Consider the following 18031-nt stretch of genomic DNA (forward strand, 5'->3'; position numbering starts at 1 on the left):
ATGAGTAATAAAAATGGAGCAGCAGCGCGGAAAACCCCGCAGCTCTGGGGCACAGCATGGCGGGATTCCCCGATCGGGAGAAAAAAGGAAAGAGAGAGAGAGAGACGAGAGAGAGAGAGAGAGAGAGAGAGAGAAAGTGGGCGAGGGAGCACCCGATCCTGCCCTGAAGGCACGGGACCCCAATCCCTCACCGGAGAGTGAAGGGAGGCATGGAGACAGAAAGCGAAAGTAAAAAGGAAAACTGTGACTGAGCCGCGCTTCGCATGCCGGCACAAGCCGTAGCCGGAGAATCCCGGTGTCGGTGTTAATCAGCTGCTAACAAGGCACTTAGCGGCTGATCATCAAGATAACAAGTAGTGCTTACCGTTTGAGACAGACGGAGAGGACTCACGTGGTGAACTCCTTTTTTTTTTGCCTGACGTTCCAAGAGAGCGTAACAGGCTAATGATAATAAAGCACTCTGGACTAAGATCTGGCCAGCATGTTCCTTACTGTGGTACCGGCGTGTAACAACTCTTCCTCCCCTAGAATTTGCATTTAGATCAAGTCGTGGCAGGCGGGAATTGTGGGAGCTACAGGAGAAGCAGGTACCCAGGACGGGCACGCTGACACAGACATCTTGCAAGTGAAAGATTTTTTTCCTTGAAGAGCTTACAATATAAATAGAAAAAAAAGAAGACAATGTTGACAAGAAGGTGAAGGCACAAAGGGGAAGCCACTTCCAGAGAGCATGTGCCAAGTCAGTGGTAGAGCTGGGACTAAAGCCGAGCTCTGTTGGTTCTCAGCTGAGTGCCCTCTCTACAGAAGTTTTCGCCAAAGAGGCTCTGCCCCTAGCCTTACTCAAATTGATGGTAGTTTCTCATTTATCTCCATTAGAAAAGCACCAGGTATATAATGAATGCCAGTTGTTGTGGTGTCTTTTCATCTGTGTTTGTACTGCGTCCAGCACAGCTTTACCCTACCAGTTGATTTCAGGCTTTAATAGAAACAACTCCTTTAATAGAAACAATGAAATTAGAATTACAAATAGGATTAAGGTAGGCACATTGGTTTACATAAAGAAGAACAGCCTGAAACAAGAACTAACCTGAAACTGGGAGGAAGTGCATTACTAGTCCCTTGAGAAAATGTGAACTTCGCTTATTTTTTCCTTTTCCCAGACGCATCTCATCTTGAAAATTTGTTTCAGCCCTAGCTTGACAGTGCTGACCGACAATGAACAAATGAACTAAGCACCTACCGATCCCTTTACAGTCAATAGACATGGGCAATGCTGTTCAAGATGTGAGGCAGACAAGGTTCTTTGGGCGAATGTGATATCTTTTATTAGATAAAATTTAGCCAAAGAACCTTGTCTGCCTGTGTCCTTACACTAACACAGTTACAACGTACACTCCCATTCAAGAGGTGAGAAACTCTCAATGTTAACATCTGTCAGGGAGCAAGCACATTGGTCTCAGTTGTAGGCACTGCTGAGCAGTGGATCTACTGTCATCTCATACAGATAAAATAAAGAGAGGTGTCTGATCTGTGGTTTAAGTCCTTTGAAAATAATTAGAAACAAAGTCATTAGCTTCGTAAGAGCAAGGGAAAGGCAACACTGTAGGAATCAGCTCAGGGCTGTGAAGGGGACCTTCCCGTACACGTGGTTCCTCTGTCTGCACCTGATATGCTACCTTTCGGAAACATTTTGAACTCTCTTACGCTTTGAACCATTTCAAATGTTATGTTGGTTCACGTCTGTTCATGCCCTGAAGTTCATTCAGATGAACATGTACTTTGCTGACTCAGTCTCAGTTCTCATCCTGGTTTGGTTCCTATATTGCTGTGTGTGACTTTGGGCAAAAGTCTTCACCTCCCTGTTCTCTTCTCCCCTTTTTTAAGGTGAGGAGGTGATTTTACTTAATACCCTCCCAGTGCGGGCATAACAGGGATTAGTTAATGCTTGTGCTTGTCCATGTTAAAAAAGAGGGATGATAACACTCCCTCACCTTTGGGTCTGGGGAGAAAAAGCTGTGACTGAGTGTTCAGTATCCCTGCCTATTATTTATTTAAAGGCTAGAAGGCAGTATTAATAGAACCATCACCTTCTGTAAAAGGAGAATCCCTTAACAATGCAAAATGGACTAGTTTTTTGTCTTTGAGGCACATCATTGATTATTCTATTTGCAGAAGTCCCTGATTTTAGCAATGTATACCTCTGGTTTGGATTACCCAGGCTTCCTAAAACAGCAGGCCCAAATCCTATCAGGATTGACTCAGCCCTTCATTTTTCCAAAGGAGGATAAATTGAAAACCATGTGCATCTCTTAGATAAGACATGACATGAATTTCTGTCTGCTCTGTGCAGACACTGAAGATGTTAATAGAGATATAGGAAGAACACATATTTTTCTCCCAACCCCTTTCTGCTGTCTGCCACATGCAAATCTCTGCCTTGTTCTCAGTGCCCCGTGGTGGCTGCCTGTCAGTGTTGACATGTGTATACAGCTCATGATGTGCTTTGGGGCTTCTTCCCAGCAAAATGTTCTACCTAATTATGAAGGTAAAGTTTCCCCAAACCCACTGCCCATTTACTGTGGATCTTCCAGCAATGTACTGAGCTACTTCTGAGGCAGAGGTTGTATCCTGAAAAGCTTCTCTAAAATTTTGCCTGTTACATATTCAACTTTTTTTTAGAATATAGAAACTAAAACTACAAAATCTTGTCATACAAATAAGATATCATAGCTGATACATACTCACTCCATCTTCCTAACTGTCCTGGACTGAGATTGGTTTATTGGCATTTAACAAACACTTTGTATTAACTTAAAAAATCATCTCCACTGAAGTCGGCCTAAGGTTCATACATCTCTTTTGGTCAAAGAGCTTCCCCATGCTTTCAGTCCTGTAACTACTCAGTTGTTTGGTATTTTGTCATTCAGATTAGCAACCTGCTAATCTGAAAGACAAAGGTGGTTCTCAAAGGTAGTATTACAGCACACCTTGTGTGGCACTGTGCTTCATCCACACCAGAGACCATGCATCTAGTTTTGTTCAAAAGAATTACAGGGGTGAGTACATCTGCCTGCAGTCCAAGGACCAATTTTGGTTCCCTAACAATGATTTGGATTCATCCTTGCATTCTGATGGGTTTGGCAGTAGTAAATTAATGCACGACACCTTTAGCAATACAACACCCTTCAGTGGTACCAGGTGCCCCCAACTTTCCCAGTGCTGTGTGATTTTTATCTATCAGTGCCTCCAGCTGTCACAATGAAATAATGGTCTATCCAGTTTGTATCATGCAAGAAAAAACTTCACTCAGTTCCAACTTGCAGAGAGAAAATATACATTTTTTGTCTCTTAACTGTCAGGTTTTTCTCCTATACTCTCGAGTCCATAGAACCACTGGGAATGGGAGCATTTGCCCTAACAAGGCTACGGTGCCTTGACAGACAAGTATGTAGTGATCATAATTACCACCTCATATTGCCATCTAGCTATCAAATGCATTCATTACACCTCTGGACACGTCCTGTTCTGTTTCCTGTTGCCTTGCAGGGGGAACTCTAATTGATACTATTTCAGAGAAAGTCCTCTAGGGAAGCTCACTAGTATAGGTAGCTCACAAATAAGATTTACAAGTAATTATAACCACAGCCATGCCAATCTAGCTATTGGAAAACATGGATTTCCCTTCCAATTTTAATGGCACTTGGAGGCCCAATTGCTATGGATGCTGCAGATTCAATGTCAATGAAAAATGACAATGCCAAAATAGAAATGGAACAGAGAGATGGTTCTTTTCCAAACAGGTTGATGAGAAGGCAGCAGACCTTTGAATCCTTGAGCCCCACTATTGTACAAATTCAATTTACATGGGATCTAATTTACGTATTACATTTGACACCTGTTGTTTTTTTCCTTGGGGCAGATTGAGCAGAGTGGAAATATCAAGGGTGGCATTTTCAAGCTTGAATAGGTAAGATTAGAGCCTCCAATTTATATTTAAGTTGTTAATAAGATGTGTGATGATTTTCAGAGGCATAGACTACCTGTAGCTGCCCAAGTCACTGGGTTTTGAGGGTGAACTTTTGGAAATCAGGTCACTTATTTAGGTGACTAAATATAGACCTTCATGCCTAGCTTCAGGCACCAAAGGTTTCAGTTGTGCTATGATAAGCAGTTATAAGTTCTGTCCTGCCCATTTTAAGTAGAGCATGAGTGATTTCAACAAGAATCGTGTAATGGGCCCAAAGGGAGGTTCAAGGCATAGTTTTTGCATCCTGTTTTGGGAATGGGGAAAGAATGGAGGGTCACAGCAATTTTGGCTATGGAAGGAGAAGGGGAAATTTGAATTAATGCTTGAAGCAGGTCAGTTAGGAAGAGAACACATTGGAACAGAAATTCTGCTAAATTTAAATGCAGCAGCATAAAATGCTTTGTGAATGTGTGTGCGCACAGTTTTCTTGTTAATCTCAAAATGACATTTTAATGTTCACTGCCTCACTTAATACCTTACCACTTCACAGAAAAGGTACAGAAGAGTGAATATATTTTGTCTGTATAGGAAAGGAGCATAAGAGGAGACCCTGAAAAAACACAATAAAATAAAATGACCGAAGTTTCACTCTGCCTACCAAGGTTGTAAATAAACAGTGTAATATGGGTTCCCTTTCGATCTTTTTTTAATCTAAAGGACTATCTATGACTTCAGTAGTCTGTCTGATGTTCCACTATTTGAGATTCTTGCCATTGAAAGGCCTGAGTTCTAAACCTTGGAAATTGAGATCACAAGGTGGGATATGCCTATGTGATTTAATGTTCATTGGTCAATTAAAAAAAAGTCTTGCTATCTCTACTTTGCCATTGTGACAAAACACAGGCTGTGCTTGTCAGTAAAAGGGTCATGAGCAAGCAGCAGAGCAGCCTGAAGGTGGCTGCACTCCCAATCAGGCACATGACCAACAGGAGACTGCCTGATTGAGAACAGGGCCCAGCTATTTGTGTTAGGAACAGGCCCTGAGCAGTGGAGCTGGTAGTTTCCTGTGAGCAGCCAGAGAGAGTGCATCACCTGGCTGGAGCTGCTACTCACTTAACATTTTGGAGCTACAGTGCATGAACTATGGAGAAGGTGGAGACTCCAGGTCCTGGGGCATGACCTAAAACTACACCCTGCTAGGGCTAGATGATGTGGTCGGGTTGCCATTGGTGGGGCAGTCTCTAGGAAATGCCTCACCTGCGCCACCCCAGTGAAGGGTGAGTATGGGGTGCCAGAAAGCCTCAGGCCCTGCTGCTTTGTTGGTTACCCCATGGAGGCAAAAGGCTAGGGTAGCACACCCTAAAGACAAAGCATAGGGCCCAGGTTTACTGTGTGGAGCAGGGTCCAGGTCATGAAGGGACTTGAGACAGGGCCCAGATCCACAGAGAAGTCTGAGGTTCATAAAGGGAGCTGGATGTGAGGCTCCAGGGGGGTGGGATTCTGAGCTCTGAGTAGGAGCTGCATGTGAAGCTCCAGGGACAAGGGGGTTGAGGCCCAGTGCCGGGCATGGAATGAGGCCCCAGTGTGGGGGCATGAGAGGACCAAAAGGGTCCAGAGCCAGGCTGGGAGCCCAAGGGAAAAGGAGGGGCTGGGAGCCCCAAGTGGGCATGATTGAGAGCCCAGTGTGAGGGCACAGGGATTGAGAGTCCTGACGTGGGACCACGGGAGTGCAGGTCCCAGTGTGGGGGCAGTAGAGGGAGACCCCAGTGTGGGGTATGGGATTATAGGCCAGGTGTTAGGCCAAGTAAGTAAACCAGGTGGTAGGCCATGGATGTTATCTGCGAGGCATGGGACACGGTATAAGGGAAGGTTCAGAGCCATGTATACGCACTTGGCATCAGGGCAATTAAGTGGGCAGCCTCCCACCTGGTTAATAACTTTCAATTAGCTTCATCAAAGGTGTGGCAGGCTAGGCAGGGAGGTGGTTAGCCCTGAGACGAGTGTGTAGGCCAACCACTAGGAGGCCCCAGGACGTCCACTTGTTATAGTCATCAATAAAAAGGAATTTGTGCAGTATATATGGTTAAAGAAGAGGTTCCCAAGCTTTTTAGAACAATGGATCACCTTTAACATTCTCATTGATCACTGTGTACCTTTATCATTGATTTTTCCATGTAAAAGATCTAGTGTGATCTGCAAACCATTTATCACGTCCATATTGATGATCTGCAGACAGCAGCCTGAGAACAGTGATTTTTTTTATTAATTACTGGATGGGAAAATATATCCATTATTGAGTGTTCAGTGCTTTGTAATAGGTCCAGTATTGCAAACAGTTCATAGCTGAGTACTGGTGGTCAGAATTTATGTGCTTTGGAGAGAAACACAAACTGCAGATGGAATAGAGTAAGAGAAAGGTGTTTTCTGTTTTGGTTTGGTGTTTTTATAGTATGCTAGCAGTTAGAGCTTCTTTGTGCTAGACACTGTACACACGTAGTTAGCCCCTGCCTGAAGAGCTTATTATCTTAGCAGACAAAGTGGAAGAAAGGAAACTGAGACATAGAGGGTGCATCTACATGAGACACTTTAAGGCACATTAGCCTAAATTTAAGGTGCATTAGGGCATGCATCTAGACATGTGTGCTCCTAATGCACTTTAAAAATGGCCATTTTGGGGTAATCACACCTAAATTTGATATCTGCAAATGCAGGTATCAAATTTAGATGCAAATAGTTACATTGCATTAACAAACACATAGTTGTATTAAAGTACATTAATCTGTTGTATCCCAGGTCAGTCTACACACAGCATGAATGCGCTTTGACTCCTGCACATGTAGGTGCCTGCCTTGACCCACTTACTGCAAATTAAGCTAATGCACATTAAATTTAGGCATGCTTAAATGCACATGTAGACACAGCTAGAGAGGTGAAATAGCTTTGATAGGTTTCCTGGGTCCCAACACATTGGCTTTCCTTCTTGATCACACTACCCCTGAAAAGCTGTGTCAGTCTAATAATAGAGCTATATGGGGTCCTGGCTGGAGATAGAGCCTTCAGAGCAGAAAATAACCTGAGGAGAAAAATCCATTCTACTAAAATATTATCTGGAAGATCGAACATAGGCATGGGATTGGACCCTTTTTTATATTTAAATTTGTGAATGTGGATTTATGTGGCTGTATTTCAGACAGCAAGTAAATTAATCATTGGGGGAAATGTACTTTTTTCTAATTTCAGTCTCATTGCTACAAAACATTCTTTTTTTAAAACAAAACTCCATTGCATTGGAGAAATATCTCAACTCCTTTGCACAGCTGTTACCTATATGCTGACAAGATCAGCATTCTAAGCAGGCCCAGAGTTTTGACGCTGTCCCTTTTCCATACACGCCTAAGAGAATTACTCTTCCATTTGGTAGAAAATAGTGATACCCACTTCAAAAGAACATGCTCTACTGGAAGTTTTCTCAGTGTTTTTCTTTGGCAGAGATAATACCTTAGATGTAAGCTTGAGCTCTGGGTTATACATTAGGGAGCAGAGGCTTTTTTGAATAGCAGCCATGAGGACATCTGAGATAAAATCCAGGAAGATGTGCTTATGGTTCCAAACCCATTCAAGAATTAGTTTTCAGCTAAAACAGTATTGTGGGGGAGGGAGGTTTTCTAAGAGATTGGTTATTGTTTATTTTATTTAGTTTAGCATTTGTGGGGCATATGTGTTTAGCTATAGATTTCTGCTGGTATAGCTGCATCATTCAAGGGTGTGAAGAGGGGCAATCCCTAACTAACATGGTTATGCTGACACAAGTCCCAGCTGTGGTATTATTATTGATTATTCTTGCATTACTCCAGCATTTCTAGTCATTGCCCAAAACACTATTGTGATAGGCATTGTCAATGTAGTTACACTAGCAAAACTAAACTTTTGTGGGGATAGCTTTTTCACCGTGGGAGAGGGAAACTAGTAATGCAAGTGCAAAACACAGCTTTACTGGATACTTGCATGCAGTCTTTTCCCAATTTAGTATACAGAGGCACTCTGGCACTAGGCACTATACATATATCCATATATATGCCCCAAGCTTATAATATAAATAGACACAACACACAAACTGGGGAAAAAGGGATGCTACTTGGTAAAGTGCTTTGATTACTGCAAGAGAAGTCCAGTTAACTCCTTAAAATGTCAAACACTAAACTGAAAAATGAATCAGGTGTGAGACCAGCAATCCACGTGCTAGAAGATGCTAGACAATACAGAAACAAAGTCAGTGAAGAGATCAGTAAGGGAGGTTTCAATAAATAAATGGAGGTTATTAAGGATGAATTTGAAAGAGTGGCCGGTGAATGGTAGGCTGCTAGTGTAATGCTATTTCCAGCAAAGGAATTGGGATGAGAAAACAGTAGATAGCAAAAGGAACAGAAGATTTAGAGGAGCATAAGGTGGGAGAAATTTCAGAGATTTCATAGACATCTGGGCTGGAAGGGACCTCGGAAGATCATCGAGTCCAGCCCCCCGCCCAAAGGGCAGGAAGTCAGCTGGGGTCATAGGATCCCAGCAAGATAAGCATCCAGTTTCATCTTGAAGCTGTTCAATGAAGGCGCTTGAACCACCTCCGGTGGCAGGCTGTTCCAGACCTTGGGGGCTCGGACAGTAAAGAAATTCTTCCTTATGTCCAGCCTGAAACGGTCTTGTAGTAGTTTGTGACCATTCGACCTCGTCGTCATCCCTTGGGGCGCTCTGGTGAACAAACGTTCCCCCAGATACTGGTGGTCACCCCTGATAAACTTGTAGGTGGCCATCAGATCACCCCTGAGCCTGCGCTTTTTCAGGCTAAAGAGCCCCAGGGCTCTCAGCCTGTCATCGTAGGGTCTGCTTCCCTGACCTCTGATCATGCGCGTGGCTCTTCTCTGGACTCTCTCAAGCTTCTCCACATCCTTGTTGAATTGTGGAGCCCAAAACTGGACACAGTACTCCAGCTGCGGCCTCACTAAGGCCGAGTACAGGGGGAGAATGACGTCCCGGGATTTGCTTGAGAAGCATCTATGGATGCAAGCCAGCGTTTTGGTCGCTTTACTAGCCGCCGCATCACATTGCAGGCTCATGTTCATCTTGTGGTCAATGATGACCCCCAAGTCTCTTTCTTCCATAGTGCTAGCCAACATAGCACTGCTGAGCCTATAAGGATGCGGTGGGTTTTTTTCCCCCCAAGGTCAGTGTCCACATCATTAATGAAGATGTTGAACAGTATGGGTCCAAGGACAGACCCCTGGGGGACCCCACTGGTCACAGGACACCATGATGAGTGACTTCCATCGATTACTACCCTCTGGGTCCGACCCCGGAGCCAATTTTCCCGCCAGTGGATCGTGGAGGACCCAAGGCGACAATTGGCCAATTTCTCCAAGAGGCGATCATGGGACACCAGATCGAAGGCTTTTTTGAAGTCAAGATATATGACATCAATCTCTTCTCCCTTGTCCAGGTGATAGGTCACCTGGTCGTAGAAGGAAATGAGATTGGTCAAGCAAGACCTACCCGCAACAAACCCGTGCTGGCTATCCCTTAAGCTGTTGACATCGGCCAGTCCATTAAGGATGGCCTCTTTAATAAACTTTTCTAAGATCTTCCCCGGGATAGAAGTCAGGCTGATGGGCCTATAGTTAGCCGGATCAACTTTCCTCTCTTTCTTGAAGATAGGCACCACATTGGCCATCTTCCAGTCTTCGGGCACTATACCAGAGCGCCAAGAGTTTTCAAAGATCCGTGCTAGAGGCTGGGCTATGATGCTCGCCAGCTCCTTGAGTACCCTGGGGTGAAGATTGTCAGGGCCGGCTGACTTGAAGGTATCCAGCTTCTCAAGATGTTCCTTCACAAAGTCAGCATTAATGGAGGGCAGGGGATCACCCTCACCCGGACTGGTGAAGGATGGTGAAGGATGAAAAAAAAAAGCAGCGATATAGGGCTTGACCCGCAGCTCGTTTATATTAATAGATTATGTCTGTTGTTCTCAGTGGGCTTTGGATTAGTTTTATAGTTGGAGACAGAGTCACAAAGGGCAAAATAACAATTATATATTAATATTTATTCTTAATGCGTCACTAGCAATTTTTTTAAGCTCCAGATCTCTAATTTCTTCTTCTTCTTTTTTTTTTAAATGGCCTGGAGCTTTAGCTGGATTGAAACTCCATTGTTAGAGCTACACCAGATCATACAAGCGGAGGCACTCAGCTGACAATGTCACATACGTTTACTTATATGTCATCTTTGAAGGAGTTTATAGGTTTTAGAAACACTTTTAATTCCCGAATCAATAAAATAATTAAACTGGCAATATGTTCCACCTGTAATATGCTCTATTTACTTTTTTTGTTCATAAAAAGTAATTGTTTATAATGGCAAAGCAATTAAATGTTCTTTTGTATGTGCAGTAATTTTTGCAACAGATTCTAGCAGACATTTTATGATGGACTCAAACCTTCATTTACCCCGCAGGCTTGTCTTTTATTGGATAAGTAATATATATTCCCAAACCATTTCAAATAACGTTCAGACAATAAGGTTGATTAAAACCTCTGGAATCTAATATCTGCACCAAACAAACGTATGTGTTTGCATACTTTGCTTATGCTTGTTTTTCTAGATCATATTCTTAATTATTTTCTTTGTCAAAATGCAGTCTTATGACACTGGGTAAATCAAGAGTAACAGCATGGAAGTCAGAGGAATAATACTTTGTTAGAGTGGGCACAAGTTTGTATAGAATTAAGTCCCATATGATCATAAATTACATGCCAAAATACAATCTTATTACTTTTATATGTATATAGCATATAGAAGCTATAGCTCCAAGATCTGACATACTTTGCTAGATGCTGCAATAACACCGAGTGAGAGAGAGTACTCACTACAAATCTAAATGGATAAAAACAGACAAAGGTGAGGGGGAGAGGGGAATATTAGTCTCCCCATTTCCATTTGGGGAACTGAAGCACAGAAATATTAAGCAAGTTTGCTCAAGGTCACCTCAGAAGTCTGAGGCAGAGTCAAAAATTGAATCCTTGTCTCTTAAGTTCTGTTCTTAACCAGAAGAAAATACTTCCTCTTAAAGGACAGCTATTTTCTGTCCGTCTACAGTAGCCTAGCCTGATTTAATTTATCTGTGTCCAAAATGCTGAGCATTAGTTTAGTGCTGCTTTCACTAAAATTGATGGGAACATGGTCCAGGCCTATTCCAGTGGTATTTTCCAATATATGAAGTTTGGATGGATAATTTGAATTATCCCATTCCGTAGCCCACTATTTTGAAAGCAACTCAACTAAGAACTGGTCTACACTAAAAATTGTATACCAATATAGCTATATCAGACGGAGATGAGATTTTTGTAGCCATTGCAGTTATATGAATATAAATCTTAGTTTGGATTGCATTTATACTGGTAGAAAGGTGCCATATATCAGTATAGCTTATTTCTTTTTTCTTCTTCTTCTTTTTCTTCTCCTCCTTCTCTTTTCTTAACTCGTATAGCTATAAAGGTGTGAGCATTTTTAAACAATGTAACTGCATCCACACTAGGATAGTTTCTTGCTTTAATTATATTAGAATAGTTAAAGCATTAAATCTTCCTGGGACACAGCAATCATAATTCAGCTCATGTGTTTGCTTTCTGCCTGCAGTGTTAGCACTGCTATTTCTATCATGTGAAACTGCTTGGTGTTAAAATGCAGCAGTCCTTATTGTACCAGTTTGCATCTAGCTTAGGTCAACTTTCCTTGCCCCTGGGTTAACGTTTGACTACCTGTTTGCCATCTTCCCTTTTATTCTCACTTTGTGACTGAACACTCATTATAAATCATTTCATGCTGCAGCCCTTTCCTTTGCTCTGCCTTTCAGATAGAAGCACAGTTGCTTTAAGCCTTGTAGCTTCCAGGCATGGAGAGGTTTTATTAGAAAATGTGGCGAGGTACAGTCAGTAATGCACTTGAAATAGGCTTTTTTGTTTGTTTGTCCTGTGATTATGACACTTTGACGCCCATATACTAAACTTGTGTTTAGATGTCTCTACTAATATTGCTTCATTTGCATTCTCTCCACAAAGGCAATTTTACTGAGACAATGAACATGATGGATTGCTGTGGCATGTAGGGCCAGGAATGTCAGCATATTTTTAATGGCTTCTGCCTTTTTCAATCTTTTTTACTTTTGGTCCAAACAGTGAAGTTTTGAAGGAAGTAATGAGTATCGGCTGGGTAGATAACGAAGAAATAGAGCGTGCGACTAAAAAGGGAGGTAATGTATAGCTGTCTGAGGTGGTAATAAGTGATATATTTGCTCAGGCTCATTGAACTATTATTTCCCCATCTTGCCATCAGAATGCATGTTAAGGGCTCATTCCTGTTAGGAATCTCCAGATCATCATACTGGATCAAGTAGACCAATGACCCACATAGTCCTATAGCTTGTCTCCAATAGTGGACAGTAACATTGTCTGAAGGATATGCAAGGAACCCGTCAAGTAGACCAATGACCCACAAAGTCCTATAGCTTGTCTCCAATAGTGGATAGTAACATCATCTGAAGGATATGCAAGAAACCCTTCAGTCAGCTGTTATGTGATAATTTGTCCCTAGAGGAATTTTTCTTATAACCCATTATATAGAAGTTAGCTTGTAGCTTGAAGGTTTCTAGCTCTGTCTAAAGTAAAGTACGGTTGCAGGTACTCTGCACTAAAGGTAACTAACTGGAAAACCTCTGCTGGGACAGTTTCTAATCAGAGTACGCAGATCTGCTAAAGTTGAAATGTTTGGGGGAAAATGGATCACTATACACTAGTGATTCCCCATCAGGGTGCTGCAGCACCTTGGTGTACCCTGAGATCCTTGGTAAGTGTGCAAACAAGATGTATGAGGCCAACCCATAGTGCAATCCGTAGTGCTAAAAACATCCTGATCTGTTCTGGTCTTTCTGAATTCTTTGCAACAGAAAAATGGTTCTGTTATTTTTTTCAGTTTTGTAGTAAAAACTAAGAGCAAGAGGGGTGCCTTGGGTCTAAAAAGGCTGAGAACCACAGATTTGAACAAAGATCTAACAGAACCCTTTTGCCAGATGGATTTCTGGTGGAAACTTGCTAGTTTCCTCCCTGCTTGCTTGCCTGGCCAGATGATAGCTGAAGGAGTAAGCAGAAGCTTCGGAGCTCAGAGCTATAGTTTTCTGGACTCCTGGTTCCTTATCAGCATCCAGGTGGGCTGTTGAAGAGATGGAAACAAGGCGCCAAGAAAAAAAAAGAAGAGTGAGCTCATGAAAACCAGAGAGAACTCCAAGTTCCTAGCCACTTTGTTAAAAATCAGCTGTCTCCCTGAAACATTTTGACTCTGACAAATGGGGATTTCTTGGTGGGAAAATGCTGTGCTGCTGAAAGTGTTCAATCAGATCTCCTATTAGGCCCCTGACCCAGAAAAATCATTGAAGCATATGCTTAAATCTAAATGTGTGAGGAGCCATGTGGCCCTAAAGCTGGAATATTGAAAAAATCCCCAAATTTAAGGTTTCTGTAAAAACCCGTGCTTTTTACATGGAATTTTCCTTAGAAAAGATTCTCCGGTGTTTTTTTAGCTTTCCCCGAGATGCTACTGTAGAAAAGCCCATGTGCCTGCATGAAGTATAGATGTCTCAGATGCCCAAGAAAGAAATAAAAGGAGTGAGAGTGAAATTAAAACAAAATTAAGAAGAACTTAGTTTTGGTGCCTAAGAATCTCCTAGTCTTTGGTCATCTCTAAGCATTTGACTCTTTCCTGCTGTCACTTCTTTGAAGTGAATTTAATGCTTATGGAAAAAGCTGGATTTGTTATCTTGTGCACTGACACAAGCATCTTTTTAATGGCTTAAAAATTATATTGTTAAGCATACTGCAGTGTGCTGTCACAAAAAAGGCCAGCAGTATACTTGGTTATAGTAATAAGAGTATCACATGCAAATCAAGAGAAGTAATTCTGTTTCTCTATGCAGCACTCACTTGGAGTACTACTTCAGGAAGGATGTGTGGAGATTGGAAAGAGCCCAAGGGGAGCAACAAAAATGATCAGAGGCCTGGGAAACATGGCTTATAAGGACAGGCTGAATGAACTGGGGTTATTTAGTTGGAAGAAGAGAAGGCTGATGGGAGATTTGCTAACAGTCTCCAAACACCTGAAGAGCAATTACAGAGAAGAGGGAGCTAGGCTTTTTTTTTTTTTTTGTGCTGTGGCCGATTGGGAACGGAACTAAGAGCAATAGAGTCAAGCTGCAGCAGAGGACATTTAGTTGGAGATGAAAGGAACATTTTTTAGAGCATAGGGGTGGGCAAGAGTTTGAACAAGTTACCTTGAGAAGTTGCAAAATCCCCATTCCTGGAAATTTCAAGAGCAGGTTAGACAGACAGTTGGCTGGGATAGTTAAGTTAGAGATGATCTTGCCTATGATCCTGCTTACTGGAATAGTTACTGTATTGTTATATTGGAGCATTTGGATAATTATTATATTCAGACTATATTTGGGCTGCCAGGTAACAAACAGGAAAATAAGATATTGGCCATAATCTATAATAAAATACTTTTCAGTAAGTAGTTCAAGGGGTAAGAGACCAAGCCTGAGCCATTAATGCTGAGGAACCTCTTGCTTACAAATAATTAGTATAAGACCTCTTAAAGTAATCATTTTTGAGGCACAGGGTATATAGCAGTGCAGGGCTTTACATTAGAGTGGGAGAATAATAGGATTCTGCCCAAAGAAAAGTGCAGGCACAAGGCTTAGATCCCTGAGGGGGTGCACTTAAAGAGGCTTAAGAGACGTAAATGATGAATCTAACTCTGGGAATGGGAAATGAAGTATCTACGTTACATCCAGGGCATCTTGTATAAAAAATTCATTTTTGGTAGAACTGTGTGTGATTCCTTGTAGTGACAAAATAATTGGGGGCACCTGAACATGCAGGCTTTCACTAGTGCAAATCAGGAATCACACCACTCAAGCCAATGCAGCTGCACTAGTGTCACACAGGACAGAGCACGGCCTGCAAAAAATGGAATAGCTGAGCTTTGTTTATGACAAAAATAACAAAAGGGCAGATCCCCCAACATCAGAAATAATCATGTCAGTGAAAAAAATATGCACAGTCTTACCTCGGCATCAGATACATTTTATAATGCATGCTTATTGGTTTGAGGATAAAAACCAAATAGATTATAACAAAAACAACAAAGTCGCTCTCTTAAGGAAAAGAAGTGCTGGTGATGAATAAGCCTTTTGAATATTTATGTGTGAAGTTCATGTACTGAAAACAAAAATTAAAATGTTATAGCATTGCAAAGAAAGTGTGCATATGCATGATTTCCTACTGCTAATTTTATGTGGCTAGATAGGTAGGTTTATACATTAACTTCATAATGTTATGAGAGAGTGTATTTTAAATGTGTGTAATTTTTTCCTACAAATTAATATCATTAGTTCAGTCCCTGCATGTTACTTAATTGGTTTTCCCTCTTTAGAAAATTCCTTTTTCCTAGGTGTTAGGGGCTGAAAGCCTGCAGGGTGGAGCTAATCACTTGTGCCACGTTGTAATGGTGTTTACAGAATGTGAATAAGGCAGCATGACTTCTGGCCACAGTAAAATCAGCACATGCATCCATGTGCTCTGAAGTGACAGTAAATTACTGTTGTTCCACAAGTGGCTGTAATCTGCACACTTCAGCATCCTGCTGGAGGTAACAAAGGTGAATAAGGGAAAGGTCTAGCAGGATAGTATCCCTGGAAAGATGAGTCTGGAATGAGAGAGGAAGGAGGAAATCTTGCCAGGCATTAAAAGAAAATAAGACTTTGAGTGCAGGCAGCTTGACTCCGGGTGGGGAAAGGGAGGGTTGGAGCTGCTTTCTTGACCCATTAAGGAGAGACTAGGCTCACCTGTGGCCTAGTTAGTTCACCTGCCAGGTGGAGAAAATGAGCAGTGAATGGCACTCACTCAGGTTTCTAGAGTATTCAGACAAAAGGCTGTGAAGGAGGAAGAAGGGAGCTTCCAGGTAGGAAAGTAGGAGTTGCTGTTGAATGTATAGCAGAGAGAAAAGAATAAGAGAGGCTCTTTTTTGGTTTTGGGCAGAGGGTGCTAGGAGCCATGGGAGTGTTTGTGTTTCCTATTGGGCTTTCCTGAGAACCCCAGGCCTTGAGAAGGAAAATACCGTTCTCAGTACACTTGGCCAGAGGAGAGTGCCGGGGCAAGCCTGCAGAGCCTGGCTGCACCATAAGGAGCTTGTTCTGGGAGGGCCCCTGCTACTTGCATTTCTTCTCCTTTGCGGGCTGAAGCCCCGTGAAGTGCATGTGTTTCCTTTCTGCCTGCTTGTTTGCAGCATTTGCTTTAATTCTCATGCAGGCTTTGGTCACTGTGAACCAAAATACAGCCATTGTAAAATAAGAGCCTGTGATATCCTGAGGTGATAGAGCAGAACTAAGGGCAGGCTGATTTTCCTGCAGAGACTCCTGTGCCTGCTTTTGCAGAAACGCTGGGGGTCATGCCCTTAGCTATGGCTCTAAGCAATAATTCTGCATTTTTGGTGTTGGGCTCAACACTTGGTCGAAATGGGCCTTGCTGGCCCTGTAAGTAAAGTGAGGCATTTCATATACTGCACAGACAGTATATAACATGAGAAGTATGTGTTTCTAAAATGAAACCAGCTCTTCATTAGGGTAACTACTGGCCGAGATGGTGCTATTGCAGCTAGTATTCCCAGCATGTACTTTCCTGATTTTTATGTCATGGGCTTTTTGTCCTTTCCTCCCAGACTGGGCTTCTGTTTGGGGCAAATCTTCTGCTAGCAGTAGCTTTCTGTCTGCCTTGTGAGCTGCGGTTGAGCCAAAGACCTAGTCATATTAGGCTAGCAGCCAGGAGCCAAAAGACCCTGCCCCCTGTGGGTATGTGCCAGTTCTCTGGATTTGGTGCTGTTGAATACATGGCAGTTTTATCTAGTTGTTTCTAACATGCCAGATGACTGTGCGGCAACTGGGTCAGATCCCAGTATACTTGAATGGGGAAGCTGGTCAGTCTTGGATTGTCCTCGAATGTGTTCACTCCTAAGAGATGTCAGTAATTTGTCACCAGAGACCAGTATCTTATCTGCCTGAGAAACTCTGGCTGTCTTCTCATTCTTAACATGATTTTAATGAGGTTGACTCCACAAGCCATTAAAACACTGCATGCTGAGCTAAATTTTATTTGCACCGATACCATACAATTGACTTAAACAGAACCTCAGGGCTGGAACTGAGAAAATCAAGCCCAAGAGGCATAGGGTTCTTTCAAATGGCAAAGGCCTTGTGAAACATCAACAGAAAAGCACTTCTTGTGTTTCCTAAACTCTCCCATTTAGGCTAACTACAGGCAGTCAAAAAGCCCAAGACTGAATCAGATCAATCTTTGCAGGTTAGTCTAAATGGTGTAGCTTGAACTGAAACAAATTAACAGGCATTCACTTTTGATTCTGGAAATGCAGCCACATGCCTGCGGTGGCACAGGCCAGAAACCAGGGGGTGCTAGAGCATGCTGCCCTGCTCAGCTGGAGCAGACAACTGGGGCCAAGGCTAGCCTGCCCACACAGCAAAGGGGTGTTTGTGGGAAAGGTGCAAAGCATCCTGGGAGGCTGGAGGATTGTGAGTTAACTTGAATTTGGAGGGGATCTGGGACAGAATCAATACACAGATTTAATCTAAATCTGTTACGTCTGTTACTACATCCATCCAGGTTTATCTTAAACCAGTTTCAGCCATTTTGAAAATGGTTTGTGTGCACTGAACTTCTATTGTGTTACAGATTTGAACTGGTTTCCAATTGCTTATATCGGTTTGTGTGTAACTTCTGTCCTTAGCCTTAAAGTTCATTATTATTTTCTTAACACATTTATCATAAAGAAGAACAATAACAACAAAATAAATCATAAACCACTGGAATAGAAGCCATAAGTTCAGGCTTTAATTTCTATTATGTTAATGTAATTTAGAACTGAATTTGGCCTACAGTGTTCAGATTTAATGCTCTTTCC

Source organism: Alligator sinensis, unplaced genomic scaffold (assembly GCF_000455745.1).
Source record: "Alligator sinensis unplaced genomic scaffold, ASM45574v1 scaffold628_1, whole genome shotgun sequence".
Classification (NCBI taxonomy): domain Eukaryota; kingdom Metazoa; phylum Chordata; order Crocodylia; family Alligatoridae; genus Alligator; species Alligator sinensis.